Source organism: Corvus hawaiiensis, chromosome 3 (assembly GCF_020740725.1).
Source record: "Corvus hawaiiensis isolate bCorHaw1 chromosome 3, bCorHaw1.pri.cur, whole genome shotgun sequence".
Lineage (NCBI taxonomy): Eukaryota > Metazoa > Chordata > Aves > Passeriformes > Corvidae > Corvus > Corvus hawaiiensis.
The window spans coordinates 114,620,128-114,638,147 of record NC_063215.1 but is presented as its reverse complement, the minus strand read 5'-3'; the positions used below and the strand labels follow the sequence as shown (position 1 = coordinate 114,638,147).

The following is an 18,020-nucleotide window of genomic DNA, read 5'->3' as shown; positions in this document are numbered from 1 at the left end:
CATGTTGACAGCACATTGGTTGGCCAGTCTATTATGTGAGAATATAAAGTAGGAAATCTTTGCAAATTAGGATCTTACAGACTAGTATATTAAGACATGAAGATACAAATAGCAAGAAAGCATTGCAGACTCCATATAACTAGAATTCAAGCTCTCTTTTTTTTTCTTTTTTTTTGGATGTGCAGGCTGCAGCAGGAACATGGCTCATTCAAAAATATTAGATCTCTCTTAACTGTCATGTAAAATCAAATGCTGGCTGCAGTAGCAGGTATCTCTCTAGGCTCCTGTAGCCCGTAGTGTCTTAGGTAGACAAGAAAACTGTTTTAAGAAAACTGGTTTCCCAGTCATTTTTTGCGCTTTCTGTGATGATAATGTTGATGAGAGCTTCCAGTTATTTCCTTGACAGTGGTAATTTCCATGTGTGGGAAATCTTTGCTATATTTTATACACAGTTTTACCACATGATAATGGTCATTTGTGAAAGGCTAATTTGACTAGGGGTCAGGGAAATTGTTGAAGAAGATTCAACGTGGTTAGTTAGGATGGGTTTGTACATGGCCCGAATCTTCACCAGATTCCCATAAAAGGGATGGGATTGTTGGGTAACACATTGTAATTTATTCTGCTGGGGATGTTTGATGTTTAATTCTTCCCCTTTAACCAGAAAATATCTCTGGAGGGACAGAAAAGCTGCTCATCAGTGGGTGCATAATTCCTCCCATGTATTTTAGAGGGAGAAATTAAATACAAGGTATCAAAGCAACTGATGTATGATTAGAAAGAGGAAGGGTCATGCCTTAGGTGTGACCTCCCTTTAAATCTTGCAGCAGTTCAAGGGGTTGCTTAAATTAGGTTTGAAAAACGGGATCCTGTTTGAAGGCTGTAGTAAAGTCTTTGTTCTTCATGTAGGAATTATAAATAAAACAACAAGAAAACCCATTATCACTTGAAGTTGGAAATAAAACCTGTAACCAGGCATGGGGAAAAGTCAATATTCTTCTTAATCAGTATTCTTAGAAATTGAAATTGCATCAAAGCCATGTCTATTTGTATTTGATCGTGCATCAACATGAGAGGGGGAAGGATGCCATTTACAGCAACACGCACAGGGAGAGAAACATACAATTTACATGCAGAGGCTGAGAATTAAAAACTCTTGATTTCTTAGCTTTTTTCCTTAAAATTTATTTGTGTTCTCACCAACTGTTGTTTTCTTTACTTTTGCCTTTACAAGCTTTAGGTTATAGGCTCATTAAATTATTAAACCATTCATCTGAAAGTGATCAAGCAATCAAGACTGGTTTCATATTTTAGAGAGCTATAGAGCTACTGGATATCTTTTGTCATTCTCTGTCCCTTTGTCTTAACAGTATGAGAGTTTAACTGTGGGAACTATTTTGCATTTGACTTCTGTGAGGAAAGCAGCACTGTGACAGGAGGTCCAGACTTTCCCATCCAGATCTGCTGCGAGGCAAGGCTGTGTGCCAGCAATTTGCTGAAGGTTATGGTTGACTGCTAACTTCCAACTTTCACAAGGAGTTTGCTTTTCATTGATCTGTTTGTGTATAGGAGACCAACTACAATAATCAAGTAACACTTTTTTTGAGAAGTGAAGTGTTTATTCTGTTGTCTCTGTTCTTCTTGTGACTGTAGTTGGACAAACAAAGTTAATGTAAAATGCATTCCTTAACATGATGAATTGTTGTGTTTGGGTAGGGGTTTTTTTGTTATTTAGCAGAATTATTACATGTTACAATTGTATTTCCTACCCCTGGGATTTTCCCATCTCAGGTTCTTGATCCTGAGATGCTTTTCTTGGAAACAATTTGCTGAATTCAGCAAAGCTGCTCTGGGACGCAGCAGCCTGTGTGTGCTGTATGATGCAGGACTTGGGCTTCAGCAAGGACTCCATATTAAAAAAGGTTTAATATTCAAAGATAATTTGTTTAATTTTTTGCTTTGTTTCATAAATGACTTGGAGGAAGCTGGGATTAAGTTTGGCACTAAAGGGAAGGTTATGCTCTGTTAGGAAGCTAGTAGTTGGTAGATAAAAACCACTCTGGCCATCTCCTTTTCCATCTATTGTATTTTTATTGAGTACTTTGCTATATTTACTTAGGTTAAGTAAGAACAGGTCTGACAAATAACTTCTTCATAGAGGGAAAATTGAAAAATAATATCTGACGGAAAAATGCAAAGATTTAGGGTATAGGCTGGCTTTCTGTCATTTGTTCTTGGAGCATCTGAGTCAGAAATCAGTTTGTGAAATACACAAGTAACAGCAAATGCTCAGGGAGAAAATACATAAAATAGTTCATAATTTTCCTCAGTTCTTTATTGTAATAATGTGAACACACCAAGATTAACATGTCTGTGGCCTGGAGATGCTTCTTTATGAACTTCTCAAGATAGACACTTTTTTACACCAAAAAGTATTCTATTTGAAAAAGTCAAATTGAGTTTTCTAATTACCACTTAATGTAACATTCAGTACAGTTTTACAGAAATCAGTGTAATCACCATCTGCCTCCTGTGCTGCAAAAGCCTACACAAAGCCCCCCCAAATGCCAACCAAGTTATTTGCTGAATACATAATTTGGTTGATGTCATCTATTGTTGTTTTTCAGCAAACACCTATGCAGATGCCCAAGTTTCCATCGTGCTCTGGAGGGCTGAAAAAGGCCGTGCCTTTTGCTCTGAGATAGCTTCCTTTAATGCTGTCCCAGACCAATCATCAATTATTTAACTTCTGTACTTCATATTGTTGTTCCTTTTAAAGAACAGTTCATTCTAAATATTGTACAACTGATCTTTAAACATTGAGCAGTACTCTGATACTGACATGCTTTAAATAACAGATGAACGGTATCTGTTTAAAGCTCTACAAATGCTTGTTTTCTTTCTCATTTGATTAATAGTCTCAGTTGGCTCTACTGGCAGAAAATGGGCTGGATGTAAATTGTGTTTACGGCTGGAACGAGGTGTCCATAACAGCTTTGTGGATTGTTATCTGCTTGCAGAGGTTCACTATGAAAAAAGACCCTGTCAGGACACATTAGAAAGCAGAGGCCCATTCTGCCTGGTGTTTAACAGGCCTAAAAACAATTGAAAACCAGCACAGGTATGTGGTACCCTGACCTAGGCAGGAAAGGACCCCCAAATGAACTTTTTTTCTATTGTTACCAAGTCTAGTAACAATTTCTTTCTTTTTCTGAAAAATGTCTGATAATAAAACCCCTAAACCTAGGAAAATAAAATCTTACAGCCTCTAATATGGGATAGAACCAGCTATCAGTAAATCTGAAAGGTGGACTTTTGGTGGAGACACCTTGCTAGGCAGTTTCTAATACAATGGTTTATGTTCATAATAAATCTATAATATTTAGAATAAATTTTTCTGTTTGCTTGACATTTTTAGTACTTTAAGCACTGTGCCTGAGTAAATAGCATATATAGCATATACAGCAAGTCTTCTGGTCCAAGATCAGCCTAGAGTAATAATGTGAATGTGCTCTCAGAGACAGTTCCTGCTGTGAAATAAGCTGTTAGGAGAAGTGCTAGTATTAAACACAGTAGGAGGAATCAGCTTTTAAATTTGTTTAATCAGATTAAAAAGTGGAGATTAAAAAGTACAGATTAAGAAGTGTGCTTCTGCTATGTAGACATAATTTCCAGTCTTTAAAAGATGAATATTTGCAGGGTATTATTTTAAAGTAAGCCTGTAAGGGTACTGATTTTTAAATCTCTCCTCATTTTCTTGGAGATCAGTTGCAGAGCTGTAATTAAAAGGTTGATATATGAAGAAATGGGACTCCAAAACTCTACTGCATTACAAAACTGACCAGTTGGAAAAACGGGTATAATGTTTAAGGATATTTTTCAGATTTCCAGGATTCCACCAGGAAATTTGTTTACTTATTTTTATTACCTTGTTTATAAAATAATGCATAAGTTTTGCTTCAAATGATCCTAAATTTCTGATATGTGAGGGTTGAAGAGTTGCTTTCCTCTGCATGGTTCTGATGGTTGTTCAGTTTGCTACCTCCCTGTTTATTCTGGCAAGAGGTAAGTCTGGGAACTGAAAGGGAGGTACAAAAGCGAACAATATGTGGACGAGACAGGATTGCTTAGAGAAGACTGACTTGGCTACTAACTCAGTTGGTCAAGATCCTTGATTTTCTCCCACAATTGATGTATACTTGGCTGAGGTCTGATGAAATTTCAGTTAAAAAGGTACAGCCTAAGGTGACACAATCATTAATAGAATATAAACTCATAAATGTTGGGACAGTTTTCCAGGAAGGATGTATTTCTAGTCTTTATCTTAGTTGAGTAGCCTCACATTATTGTCAGCCTTGTGCCCAAACTGCATGACACCTCCTGGGAAAAAAAAAATGTAGCTGGAAAAACACAAGGATTTCCTGAACCAGCCCTGAGCTGCAGCAGCTCTTTGCCATCCCTTTAAATCTTTATCATTGCTTATACATTTAAAACCAATTTGAAAATTAAGCAAAGCAAGTTAATACTAATCAAAGGTCCAAGACCCGTTTTTCTTGAGGGGTGTATTTCTTTTTCAGGTTCTTTTGGGAAAGGCTTTCTTTATAGTTAACAAAACCACTTACCACATATTTATGTGTTTTTCTTCTGAGTGGTTTCTGGGTTTCAAAGGTGTTTTTTTATAAGATCCTATTATGTATTTTATGACCATTTTGAAAATAAGTGCAGTCATGTCTTTATTGTGTTTTAATTTGATCTAATTGGCTCCAGTCATCTTAATGACCTGCTGTATTCACCATGAACACTCACATGCATTGCCTATGCTGTTAATGTGTTGGAAGGGAAATATTAATGATTACTTCTTTGATCCTAAAACCTCCTTAGATTTTAGAGACGGTTTTATTGTAAAGCTTTATGACTTGTCTCTTCCTTACCTACATCCTCACACCCCACACACATAAGAAAAGGGAGAAGTTAGGACTCCTGGGGGTGATGGGGAATGCATTGATCAACTTCAGCTAAAAAAGTTCAAACATCTTCTCTTCCAAGTCTGTGCAGGGTCTGTCATCAGTTTGGGAAGAAAAGGGACCAGTGGTGTAGCTACCAGAGGTTATGAATCAGCAAGAATCGTCCATCACAAGAATATATGGTCTTTGTCCTTGGATTTGAGCCTAGCTCATAGACATTTTTTTAATGGATAGATTCTTTAAAATTTAATTTGTGTATGGACCCAAGCGTGTGTTTGTCAGTGTTCTCTGCAGAGTCGTGCTGTGGTTAACTCATGGCATGCTCTGCTGGAAGCTGTCGTTTCACATCTAATTGTTTGGTTACAAATGTATGTGTTGTGGCTAAAGGAAATGTTTTACCATCAATCCTCACTGCTAAATCTAAATCCTTCTCTTCTGGGCATCCCTTGTTACAATCTGAACTCCAGGACAGAAGTGGGCACTGAGAAATTTTAGAGGAGCCCCGAGCCATTTGCTCAGTAATTGCGTCTACCATTGGCATATAACGTGTGTGTTAATATGCTGTAATAGCAGGCGGTAGAAACCCGATGCCATCAATTTCCCTCCCTGGCCTTATTTCTGTAATTCTGGACAGCTGCATTTTCTGCAAAGGTCTAATTCTCAGTGTTGCTGAAAGCAGTCACAGAACTGTGTTTGCAAGGTGGTGTGTTGGGGACAGCAGCCCGCACTGTTTATCACAGTTACTTGGCATCAGCATCAAGCATTGTCTGGAAACCCCCTTGATGGAACAGAAAGTGAGTTACAAGGTGTAAACACTTTCCTAATGCTTAATTCATGTGTAAGGTATTTAAAATGTCTCCTAATTAGGTGCAAAATAATTTGTGCTGGAATATGCCTTTCCACACTGGTGGCATAGAGTCATTCCTCAGGTATGTTGGCTCTGGAGCAGGGCGTTGTGCCCCTTAAGGCTAATATATTAAATTTCCCCTATACTTGCATATAGTTGGTCCTTTTTATTCAAATAATAATAAAAAGAAGAAAAAGTCTAATGCATGGCAGAAAAATAAACAAAATTCTCATCACTACAGTCAGCTGATAAGGAGAAGGGGTTGGAATGGGTTAGAATGGAGATATTCATACTCCTTTAAGTGCAGTGGAACTCTAATAAGTTCCCTCAGTAGCCAAAGCCAATGCTCAGTACTTGAAAATTAATCTTTGATGCATGAGATTTTGTCTGCCTGAATTTTGCTTGTCTCATTTTAAATGGTGATAGAAATTGCTTACTGTAGTAAAACACAACATTAACCTCATAGTGTGTTGGCACTTTGTGATTTATGCTGGATAAGTCTCTGAAAAATATGCAGCCTGTCTCCCAAACCTGGATTTAGCTTATAAAGTGTGTTGGCACAGGCTTGGAGCTTGAATTAGAACACTAACTGCTGATCCTCCATCTCCCTAGGGTAGCAAAAAGGTTTAAAATTGGAGCCTCTCAGAGGTCATTACCTTCATATCAGTTCTTCAGATTAATAATAATTATATGATTGTAGCTTGAATGTTTTAAAAACAGTACAGCCTAATTTTCTGTCTTGAAAGCAAAGAATAGGATTCCTTTTTGTGCTGAATCTGCACATTACACAGCCAAAAATACGAGGAATTATTTGCAAATGGAAGTAATCAGATCATAAGTAATAAATAAGGATTTTCTTTCTACTATTCTGAAATAAAGCAGAAAGAATAATATGAACCTGAAAGGTACTCTTGATTTTTTTGGAGTTCTTCATTCACCCACAAACCTCACTGTTGAGGTTTAAAGCTGCTAATTTGATTTTGGGGTCTTTTTTCTGATTATATTTTGAAGGAATAATACAGATGAAAAAGCAGGACTGTTTTGTGAGGACTTCTTTACCTGTAATGTGATTGCTTTAGACCAGGCTTAAGTGGAAAGGATGAGAAGGTTACGTAAAATGGTTTTTAAAAGATCTTTGTTTCACCCAGCAGAGGAATTTGGAGGCTGTTCCACATAATAATGTTTTGATCTATGTACTTAGGGGTTTTTTTGGTGAAAACTAAGGTCAAACATTTGAAACATTTCTCTTCAGGAAGAAAACAGCAGAGACTATGGGGTGTAAATAAGGTTTTAATTGCTGTAGGAAGGAATCTAAATACTGATTAATCCGATAGTAAAAAGAAATAAAGTTGGTATTATTTTACATGTTGAAGATGCTGTTTCACCGCTGGTGAAAAGTGAACACAATCCAGGATGTTTTACCTTCAAGTATGGGGATGAAATTCACGTGGATTTTTGTTGTTGTTGCTGTTCAGCACTAGAAATTAGTTCCCGCTTTATTTGAGATTTCTGATAGCATCCCCCTTTTCTTAATTCTGCCTTCACACAGATTGTTTTTTTTTAAAGTTTCATTTGACTTGTCACGCAAGTTGAAGAACATACACTAGGGTTTGGGGGTTTTTTTCATTTCTTATAGTTCTCAGATTAATTTCTTCCTTTTTTGGTGTTTGTGAGTTTTTGATGATGTTTATGAAGATTCTTGACCTGCTGTCAGTGATTTTGTACCTTTTTCAAACATAAAAAGAGGCAAAGCAGGTGATGGAGGGGACACATTTACATTACTGTATATCTGTAGCTCTGTGCAAGCTACTCAGGGTTGCAGATTATTTATACCATTGCATGGCTTGCAAGTGTTGTACCATTTATTCTTTTCTGAATAGGTGGCAATATCTTTTAGATTAATTAGCTGATAAGAAAAAATATTTTCTGGATGTGGTTCATTTTTGGCCATTTACAGAATACTTGGAGAAGTTTTTAATGGTTGCAGCACAAGGTTCTCAGCTTTCTGAACTTGGACTGAACTTTCACTGCTGGGAATACAGAGGAGCTTTGAAATCCATCATCTGCAGGGCACAGCAGTCACTCTGATCTGGGCTTTAGACCTTTCTGGATGTCTTTAAATGTTAACAGAAAACCCAAACTGTGACTTAAAAGACTCAGCAGTACTCCAAGAGACTGATAATAGTTCTAGGACCAAGTTTAGGAGTAAACTGTATTCATGAGAGATGTGAAACGCTCAGCGTAAAGTTTTTATGGCTGTTTCTGTCCCTGTGTTGGTTTGTAGGTGAGTATAATTTGTATAATTTATGCAGTAAGAAGGTAGAAGAAATTATTAATTAAACAACTGTGACGAACTTTGAATTACGTCTTCTTACATACTCTTGCTCAGCTTTTTGTCATGATACAAATCTCTCTTCTGGCTCCTTGGGAAAGTGGGTTTTACTGAATTCCCTTTAACACAGTGGTCTGAATTCTGTATTTCCTAGTGATATGTCAGAGAAATGGACAGAGAAATGTCTGACCACCTTTATGTTTCAACATGACAATGTGTTTGAGCATCACTGCACTCTTCTAAGTATGCTTCCTATTTAGTTTTTCAATAAAAGTAGCTGGTAGCTTTTCAAGGCTTATAAATAAACAAACACATAAATACATAAATGTGAAATGCTTTGCAACACTAAAAATAACCCCTTTGATATCTGATTCTATCTATGTCTGTCTGGATCACTTTTTTTTTTTTCAACTTTTTCGCTACACTTTCAGTATAATTTCATGCAATGTTTTCATTAGAATTAAAACGTGGGTTGATTTTGAGAGAGTAAGAATACAATAAGAATATTTTTTAAATATCTCATAGTCTTCATGGGCTGTAAACAGCAGGTCATCAAGGCAAGACTGTAAACTGTTTGAAGTACCTATAAACACAACAATTTCTGTTGAAGCATTTTTGTTGTAGCAGCTGCATTATTCAATTTTAATCCTTCAACAGAACTGGGGAATCTCCACACGTGTTTATATATGACACAGGGAGGAGGAAAAAACCCCTTGATACTTTGAGAGGTGTCATGGATGCAAAATAATGTCATATAATACACTCTGATAGCTCACAGTTTTGAAAACCACAATTCACTCAAGTAAAAGATTGCATTTATGTTGGGTGTAATCCTGTCAGAGGTGTAATCTTGTTTAAAACAACTTCCCCCCCCCCCCCCCCCCCCAATGAAGCAGAAATGGTCCCAGGGAAGACTGTTCATTTAAAATTAATTTGTTGCAATACAGCCCTATTCATGAGAAGCTGAAACTGAAGTTAATGCAAAATTGACTGCGAAGCCATGGATATTGTTGGATTTCTTTCGCTTCAGAGAGTTGAACAAAACAAATATGGAAAACAAGTCACTGTAAATCACAATCTTACACTTGCCAAAGAAAGACAATTTCTGAAAGTGAGTTTTGCCTTTGAATGTTTGGCCCCAGCCAAAGGAAGGATAAAACTGCCTCCAGAACTGTCAGATCCCTGCTTTGTGCTTGTTTTTCGCAGGACATAAAAACTCTCCTCTTGTGATTTATTGCTAAAGAGTATTTATTACCTGTCTTGCTTAGGGACTACCACTGTGTTAGCTTGGGAATAATTAGTGTAGAAGTAAAGAAAAATTGTATTATACATGTTTCCCGCATGGGGAGTTCAAAGGCATCAGAGAAGAGGCAGAAGATCCACGATGGAGGTCTGAGTCTTTCAGATATATGGATGTCCTTTTGCACCTACACATCCAAGAGTCTTCTTTCTGTATGGAACTTCAGTTGGAGTATCTGGGGTTCTTTCTACATTCCCCAGATACTTTTTGTCCAGTTAATATAACTTGTAACACTTTAAGATCTCTAAAAAAAGGTAAGATTTCCTCCCCCCCCCCCCCCCGTCTTTTTGTTGTTGATTTTAGACAATGCTTTATTTAGCTTTCCTACCAGCCGGTTGTGTCAAAAAGAGCAGTTAGTTCATGGGTCAGAGAATCTCTTGTGATCATACACAGAGGGTGAGGCTGAAAATGAGAGAGGACTTCTTTGGTCTTTTTTTTAGTAACAATATTTTAGAGGCCCAATGACCATGAATCAGAAAATCAGGGCAGCATGAATGAGTAAATCCCCTGTACAGCAGACACAACATTTCTGAAAGGAAATCCTCTAAGGTGGAACAAACCCTCACCTCGTAGACGAAAGAGCTGGGGGGCTCTGGCCTTTTTCACATGCTGTGATGCTGCTTGGTGTGTTGTGTTTGGCTGTAGCATATGAAGAAATTGTAGCTTCAGAGCTCGTTCCACTGCTCCTCCCAAACAGCTCAGAGCCACCCTCATGCCTGCAGGGATGCAGAATTTAAGTGCTTGTTTAGAAATAAAAAATACCTGTCTGTGTGCATAACCCACATTAGACATGTGGACTGGCATGACAACAATAGGAAGGAGAAAGTTTCCAAATCTGACTTAGGCTGACTGTCTTTAGTAGGAAAGGAACATATTTTTTTCAGGTTTTGGAATATTCTGTTCTTTAAAAGTATTCTTTGAATTAATTCCAACTGTGGAAATGACTTTTGTATCGAAGTGATACCCAGTGAGGACAAACTGAGGATGTTAGAGCAGTTTGAGTAATCCACTGAGCCGGCATAATTTGGTAATAATTTTCTGTCACTCCTGTTCAGTGTTGGATTTGAATCAGATGTGTATAAGCAATTGCTCTGTAACCCATTATCTAATCTGCTACCTTGTAAGAATCCCATTTTATTAAATAAATGGTGATTCATATTAGATGCAGGTGTGGTAAGTCCCTGTCTTGTGATTTTTCAGCAGTCTGAGATTTTGATGTACCCCTGTAGGGTGAATGAACAGTTTCCTAGTCTGCCTAGTTTTTTAGGGGGTGAATTCAGTGTTTTTAAACCTGGGAAAGCTTTAGGCAGGGCTGGTTGTACTGAGCCCTGCTCTGAAATAAATGCTTCCAAGGTGATAGTGCCCATTTGAGCCTCATGTGCAAAACATGTTTGTTCCCCTCCCATACTTTCCTCACTTTCCCATATTATCTAACCAGTCAAACATATGCCCCAGCCTATGGCAGAGGAATTCAATGTTTCTTTAAAAGAGGGCTTTGCATTTAACTATTCCTTCAGGCCCTCCTTAATACAAACCAGTGATAATGCTTATTTGAATTATTGTGTGTTTTGTTGGAGAAACTGTAACGGGGATGTGCTGTTGATGTTTGGATAACAATGTATTTACCTCCCAGTGTTTTAAATCATAAAAGCACTTGTATTGGCTTACAGTATCTAGATGTTCAACATCAGGAGCTGTGATTTGGCTCCCAGCCCGGCATCCATTATATGTTGCACCTTTAGCCTCAAAATTGGTAAAATGGCAGGCATACAAGTAACAGTGTACAATTAACTACAGTTTCTTCTTTAAATGCTGCTCTTGGCAAGTATATCGTCCTTCTCCTACCTCTGCATTTTTCTGCTTCTTCAAGCTTTCCTTCCTCTTTCCAGCACTTCATTGTGCAGTGACTTCAACCGGTGATCTCTCAGTCTTGTTATTGTGTATTTTCATGGATATTTATTTTTCATCTGTTATGCACCTTGTTTTAATATATGCATTATAAAGATCATTTCTTTTTTTCTTACATGAGGTGTGCTATGTGCCATACTCTCTTCCATACGTTCAGGGAATCCTCCTTCATTTTTACCAATCACAGCTCTTGAAACATGGCTTGTGTATCAATGATCAAACCATACCCATTTTAAAATGCATTTCTTCTTCTTCTTTCCTATCAGATCTTGAGAAATGGTTGACTGCAATTTCTCAAAGTTGCAAGAACTAGTCTAAGCTTGCCTTCTGATCAAATAAAGACTTAAGACATAATGCTTTATAGCAGGCCAGACTATGATTAAACACATGGAGTTTTAACTTGTGAATACTTGACCAAATAAATGCCATAATCAACTGGAAGAGATGGCATGTGATGATTTGCTGGGTGTGAAAATCATTCTTTATTACTTTCTTTCTTACCTTATTTCTTACTTTCATGACCCGAGTTTTCATTTGCAATCAGTCTCACAATACACATAGAATCTTTTCAACTATCAGTTGTTTGGGTTTTTTTGAAGAAATTGTGGCTTTCTAGATGGTTGTGTTTTAGGTTTTCATGGGGAATTACGTGTTCCATTGGTGAGTTGGGCAAATATTTTTTTATCTTGCCTACTGTGACATCACTCATGGCTAGTTCCTATTAAAAGTATCTTGAGACTTTGGTAAAAATCATGCTTTTCTCCCTTTTTAAAGGATCATTGTTTTGTAAAGCTAGAGAGACTTCTTTGTTTCTTAGCTTTTGGCCTCAAACAGAATGCATTTCTTTAGCTTTAAAATGCAAGGTTTCTGTTTAACCACGGATTGTGAGATCCCTTCTTTTGTACATTTATGTTTGAAGGTATTCATTTGAGGGTAATTCCAAGTAAAAAGGAAGTCTCTTGTTCCACACTGGATGTCTGCAGGTGTTCTAATCTCCTGCTATATTACTGTCTGGGAGATTTCACCTTCATGTTTAGGGAGTTCATTCGGGCTAATCAGGAATGGCAGCTCTGTGCAAATGAGATTGTAAATGAAGCTTGAAAGTGGAATTTATTTTAAAGAAAATGTTTGGATTAAAGAGGCTGTGTTATATTTATCTTTCTAATTTCCTCTTCCTGAACACCCTTAACATTTTCATATTTTCTTTTATTAAAAATTTTGAAAATCAAAGAAATTAAGGTGGATCATTAATATAAACTGCTGGTTTTTTCCTGAGTATCTGTCATACTTAATGCATTCAGAACATAATTGTACTGTATGGAGAATTCAGTCCTAAAAAACCGGCTGAGAAAGAGACAAGTAAATTGGTTTTCCTTCTTCATTTTGAAATGTTTTCTTGAGAACAATGTTCTGCAGCAAAGAAGGTTAAATTATGGCTCCCATTTAGGTAGCAGCTCTGTGTTTTAGGAGCAGTGAGAGATGTTATTAAATGCCATTTCTCTCTGAAGTCCTTCCTTAACTCAGTGGAGTTGGTTTGAAAACTGATAGCGCTTTGCCCTTCATAAGCAGGTAGCTTATCTTTATGTTCCTGGGGACTTGTGGAATTTATTAAATCCTTTAAGGAATAAAAATGGCATATACTCTATAGGCACAGATTTTTATCTATTTCTTTTTACTTTATTGACGTTCCATGCGCATGCAAGGTCAGTGATGTCTCTGGTGCTGCCCGTGCTGGCAGAGCTGTGCTGTTCTCACAAGCGCTCCTGGTTCTCTTCCTTCAAGTTTCTACTTGACTAACGAAATGTTTGCATTGCTCTTTTGCCCAGTTCCTAACAATTCCCTGAGGAGCTCTTTTCACTTTCTGTAGAGTATTTGCATTTTATCTTTGTAAGAGAGGAGTTTTGGCATCAATCTTTTTTCTACCCTAATGGGATTGATTTTGGAGTTACCTGCATAACCATTCCCACATTCCTGCTTAAGTATAAGCCTTCAAAATACTTGGAACAATAACCGTTACATATCAGAAGATTAACTAGACCAGAGAACAATAAAACTTAGTGAAGCAGGAATCATCAAGTGATGTGGAATGAATTTTGAAGCTTCTGTCAGTTTTGTGAGAGCTTTAATTTTACATCCCTATATGTTTCAGATTACTTGACAATCGCAAGCTAATAGTAGGGTGTACTTTTTCTACTTAGAGAAGGGAATGGAACAATTAAAAAAAAAAAAAAAAGTAGTTTCTTGCTTGAGAGGAGGAATGGTGCTTGCTGTTTGAGAATTTCTATGAGAAAAAGTTCAGTTTGCCCTCTGTTGAAGTTGTCATTTCAGCAACCTGAACAAAGTGGTGGCGGAGAATTTTTGCTTGTAAAGCCTTTTGGGGAGCTTAATGTAGTTTTCAAGTTTTCCTGTGACATTTAACAACAATTGGTTAGGTTGTGGCAGTGTCACAATCCAAATTTATGCATCAGAGATTGGTTTTCTTACCTTGGCTTGTGCCCTTTCTGTTAAAATGGTTGCTGTAGAGTTAAATGTGCTGGCTTTGTAAATCTGTTTCCATATTGTGGGTAGCACTGAGTGTGTATATTCATGTAGCATATGGTCGTGTTCTTCAAAGGAAATCTAAAAAGAAGGAATTTCTCGAATACATAAATGAGCACAGATCTTTCTGGAGGACAGCAGTTTCTTGACAGTAAAATAATTTTACAATTTTTTTTCTTCTCATTTTTTCTGGGCTTTCCCAGGCATGGTTAATGCATGTATGTAATTCCAAAACAATGGAAAGAATAACATTCTGGGATGTCCTTCTGAACAAAAGAAATGCAAAGCTGGAATGCTGAAATTAAGGCTAGAATAGCTGGGAAGAAAGTTTGTTAAGAGATGTATAATTTTGAAGGTATTAATTCTTTGCAGCCCGAGCTGTCATGTTTCAGACTGCTTCCTGCAGCAGAATATCAGAAGTTACCAATTCAGATTGTCAACACAGAGTAAACAGTCAAAATAAATTAAAATTGCCCTCTGTGATTTGTTGTCCCGAGGAATTTGAAAGGAAGTGGTGTTATTGAGATATGTTATTTTCTCAGCAGGGAAAGCAAATGTGCCTTCCTAAGACTTACCTGTCACTTCCTAAATACCTTATTCAAAACCATGCATATATTTTCATTTGTTTGTGATAGGCATAGAAGTGGGGAGTCTCCATTCATTCCTACTGCTCTCAACATAATATTTAACAAGGTTGACAGGTCTTGTAATTTGTTTGCTGCTTCTATTCTTTCATTTCTTTTTCTTCAGTTCACAAAAGAGCTGTATTCCAACTCCTGTCACTTTTTGTGTGCTAAACTCACTTCAAGTGAACCTACATTTAAATCTCAAATCTTCTGCTCTGAATTAAAAGGTGACTGCACTTACATGAATAGATTTTGGGGATGAAAATAATAAGCTTCAGGAGCTTAAAATTTCATTGCTGAGTCTGTTAATACGTACTAATTCTAACCACTCCTGTGCTGGTTTAAGATCTTACTAGGAGCCTTTTCAGAGAGATTGCAGAATGAGTGCATGGGTACTAGGCACATGGGAAAGTCTGGCCATTAAATAATTCTTCAGATTAAAAAAAAAAATCAAAAAGGCACTGGGTAGCCTGAAGACTTTTGCTTGAAATGTGCCTGGGGTTGAAAATTCATTCCAGCAATCTATGATTGCTGCAAGCATCCAAATGCCTTAAGAAAAGGTTGCAGCTACTTTATGGGGTGCACTGCTTGATGGAAGATGCTGCTGTCAAATCTCCAAGTATGCATTTGCATTGCCTGGAAGTGTCACCCTGGCTGTACAAACTTAAATTAAAGTCTTAAAGTATTATGTTATGGAGGGGAGGGAACAGAGGAGAAGAGAAATTTAAAACTTTGAGGAGAAGAGGAATTAGAACTTTGACCAAATACAGGATTTAGGCCAAAAGGCCTCTTAGCTCCCTGCCATTTTCCTTGTTAAAATTCAGTGTGATGAGAAAGGAAGAGGAATAATTGGGTGATGAGTTGCTGCATGAAAATTCCAAGGAGGAGTTTCTATTTTGTGGCTCTGTGTCAGGAGCTTCCTTACTATGTGACTGTTTCATAAAATGAGCGGAGAAGTGGTTGACAGTGTGGGTATATTGAAGGTGACTACAGTAAACTGTCATTAAATGACCAAGATCGTTTACCCTGTGTGACTGCTCTGGCCATGCCCTGAACACCAAATCCTGTCAGACTCTGGGCACCTCTGGAGCTGCTAGTGGAGTAGCAAAGCCACTGCTAAAATTCCCAACTTGCTTTACAGGTTTCCTGGCACCTTTCTACAGTAGATGGAGGAAGAATGTACCAGACTTGTTGGAACAGACTGGTCTATGGAAAAAATTCTTCCGGCCATACCATGACTGGAGATAGGGTGTGTCCCGTGCAGCTTGGGAAGGGAAAGATTGTTTCCTGGGGGCAATCACCGTCCTCCCGCGGCTGCCTCTCCCCAGAGTGAGCTCAGAGGCGTGTGTAGGAGGAGACCCATTCATCATGGCCCAGGTCTGCTGTCAGAGCCTGCTCCCGTGTGTAGCTGTAAGGATCTGCCGTGGAGTTGTGTTCCTTTAATCCATTCACGCTCTGCCTGCAGAATGCAGCCTTTGTGCTTGACATCATGGTGCCCTGCTTGGTCTTGCAAGCAGAGGAGCAAGGCAGTCTTCTGTCTTCCTTGTGCCTCATTTCCTTAGCAATAATGAATGAATCCAGCATTTTAAAGTTTGGAAAGGATTTAGACCTAGCTGTGCATTCATTTTGGATTTTCTTAATTGTGATTCCTCAAGGCGCAAGTTTAACACAATAAATCAGGAGGTACATATTTCCCTATCTGATTGCTAGTAATAAAATATCAAACTTAATCTTTTAGTTGTTACTAGATCAGACTTCCAGACATCTTAATGCTTGGTTCCATGTTTAGTAGATGGTTGGAAAAAAAAAAAAAAGGACTGTTTCATGGTCCTTTGTAGGGCCAGGAGTTGGACTCTGGGATCTTTCTGGGTGCCTTCTTCCAGTTCTGCATTTCTGTCATTCTGTGATCATTAATTCAGTATTTGGGGAAAGTTAGTCCAGATTCAAGGTGTCTGTTCCAGTGCGCTTCACCTCTGAGCTGCATGATTTCCTTCTAACCAAGCGTGTTGTGCAGCATGGAGGATTGTGGTATCAGATAACAAGGGAGAGACTACATTATGGTATTTCCCTCCCTTTTCCTTTTATGCTTTCACAAAGCAGAGGAATGTTTTCCCTTATATTTCTTGAAGGAATCAGTAAGTAACTTCAGGAAAATAAAACTATTTTCTTGGAAGACATAGGTCTTAAACCAAATACTGAAGCAATAGGTGAAAAATCTGTAGGTGAAGCTGGTTTTAATGTGGGAAGCAGAGAATGCGTATCTGAAACAGTATGCTGATGAAAAGGCATTATGTGAAACTGTCAGAAGAATTATAATGCACTAATTAACACTATTTGCACCTTAGTTTATGCTGTTGTGTGCTAATATTTCCTCCTCTTTTGCCTATTATATTCCTTAACCTTTTCTGCAAGTATTTGGAGGCAGGCAGTGGTACTTCCCTTATTTTTCTCTTTTAAATGCTTTGTTAGAAAAACCTGTCACCTGTATAATATGGATTTTCCTCTTGATAGCAATTTAATTTGTGTGCTTGGGCTTTTGTTTTCCTAATGCTTAAAAGAGATTATAGCATAGATTGTATTTCATCCTAAGCAGATAATGTCAGATTGTAAAGGGAAAACTTTATTCTGTGCATGCGACTGATACTTTCCCTTGCTTGGGGCTTATCTCCCTTATGTCATGAGCCTTTTCTGGAGAACAGAAACATAACAAATTGAAACAGCCCAATAGATCTTCATACTTCACAGGACTTCTGGAAATGCTTCAGTGTGAAATCACACTGCTTAAAATGCCATCATAGGGTTTATGCATTACCTGAGGAAATGACAGCTTAGGCAATAGGTAGGGCAGGAATTGGTTCCATGAATGAATTTCATCCAGCACACTAAATTTAGCTAATAATGCTTTAGACTGATTACCATGATCTTTACATACTTATTTTGCTGCTGCTGCTCTTCTATTCTCCCTAGCACATCTGTGTAACATGAAGTTTAATGCCTACTACAGATTTTCTGTGCTTTTCTAGGCTCCAAAATACAAAAGACAGCGCATAAGCTGATGCCCAGCCTTTCCCTACATGCCCACACTTTGTGAGGTTCAGTTGATGAGCCCTCCATCTCCAGATGTGCCAGCTGATTCCAAGCATTGACAGGGCTTCCTGCTGCTCAGATATGTTTATCCGTCTGCATAAACCTTACTTCAGTTAATATTTTCAGAATGGAAGAATCAAAAATTAAAAATGAAAATGGGGAAATTACCATGTGTTGAACTAAATCTGGGATGAGAACAACGCAGTGAAATCAGGCTCCTGTTTCTCTCCCTGGTGATGGATTTGAGATGGGCGCAGTTCTTTCAGTCCTGAAGTATTTAGAGCAATTCTGCTTTTTTTCAAGGCCAAACATGGAAAACTTTAGTACAGCAGGGGGAAAAGCTCTCAACAGAAAATTCTGTTTATGGAAACCGTTGTGCAATCCATGACTGTCAGAGCTTTTCTTGCTCCACTGTGCA

The 18,020-nt window shown here is 37.9% G+C and overlaps 1 protein-coding gene across 7 annotated transcripts in view; it reads left to right on the top strand.

Annotated features, from left to right (window-relative positions):
- MACROD2 (mono-ADP ribosylhydrolase 2) overlaps positions 1 to 18,020 on the top strand; it is an 895,327-nt gene that overhangs the window by 266,726 nt on the left and 610,581 nt on the right. The window lies entirely within an intron of this gene.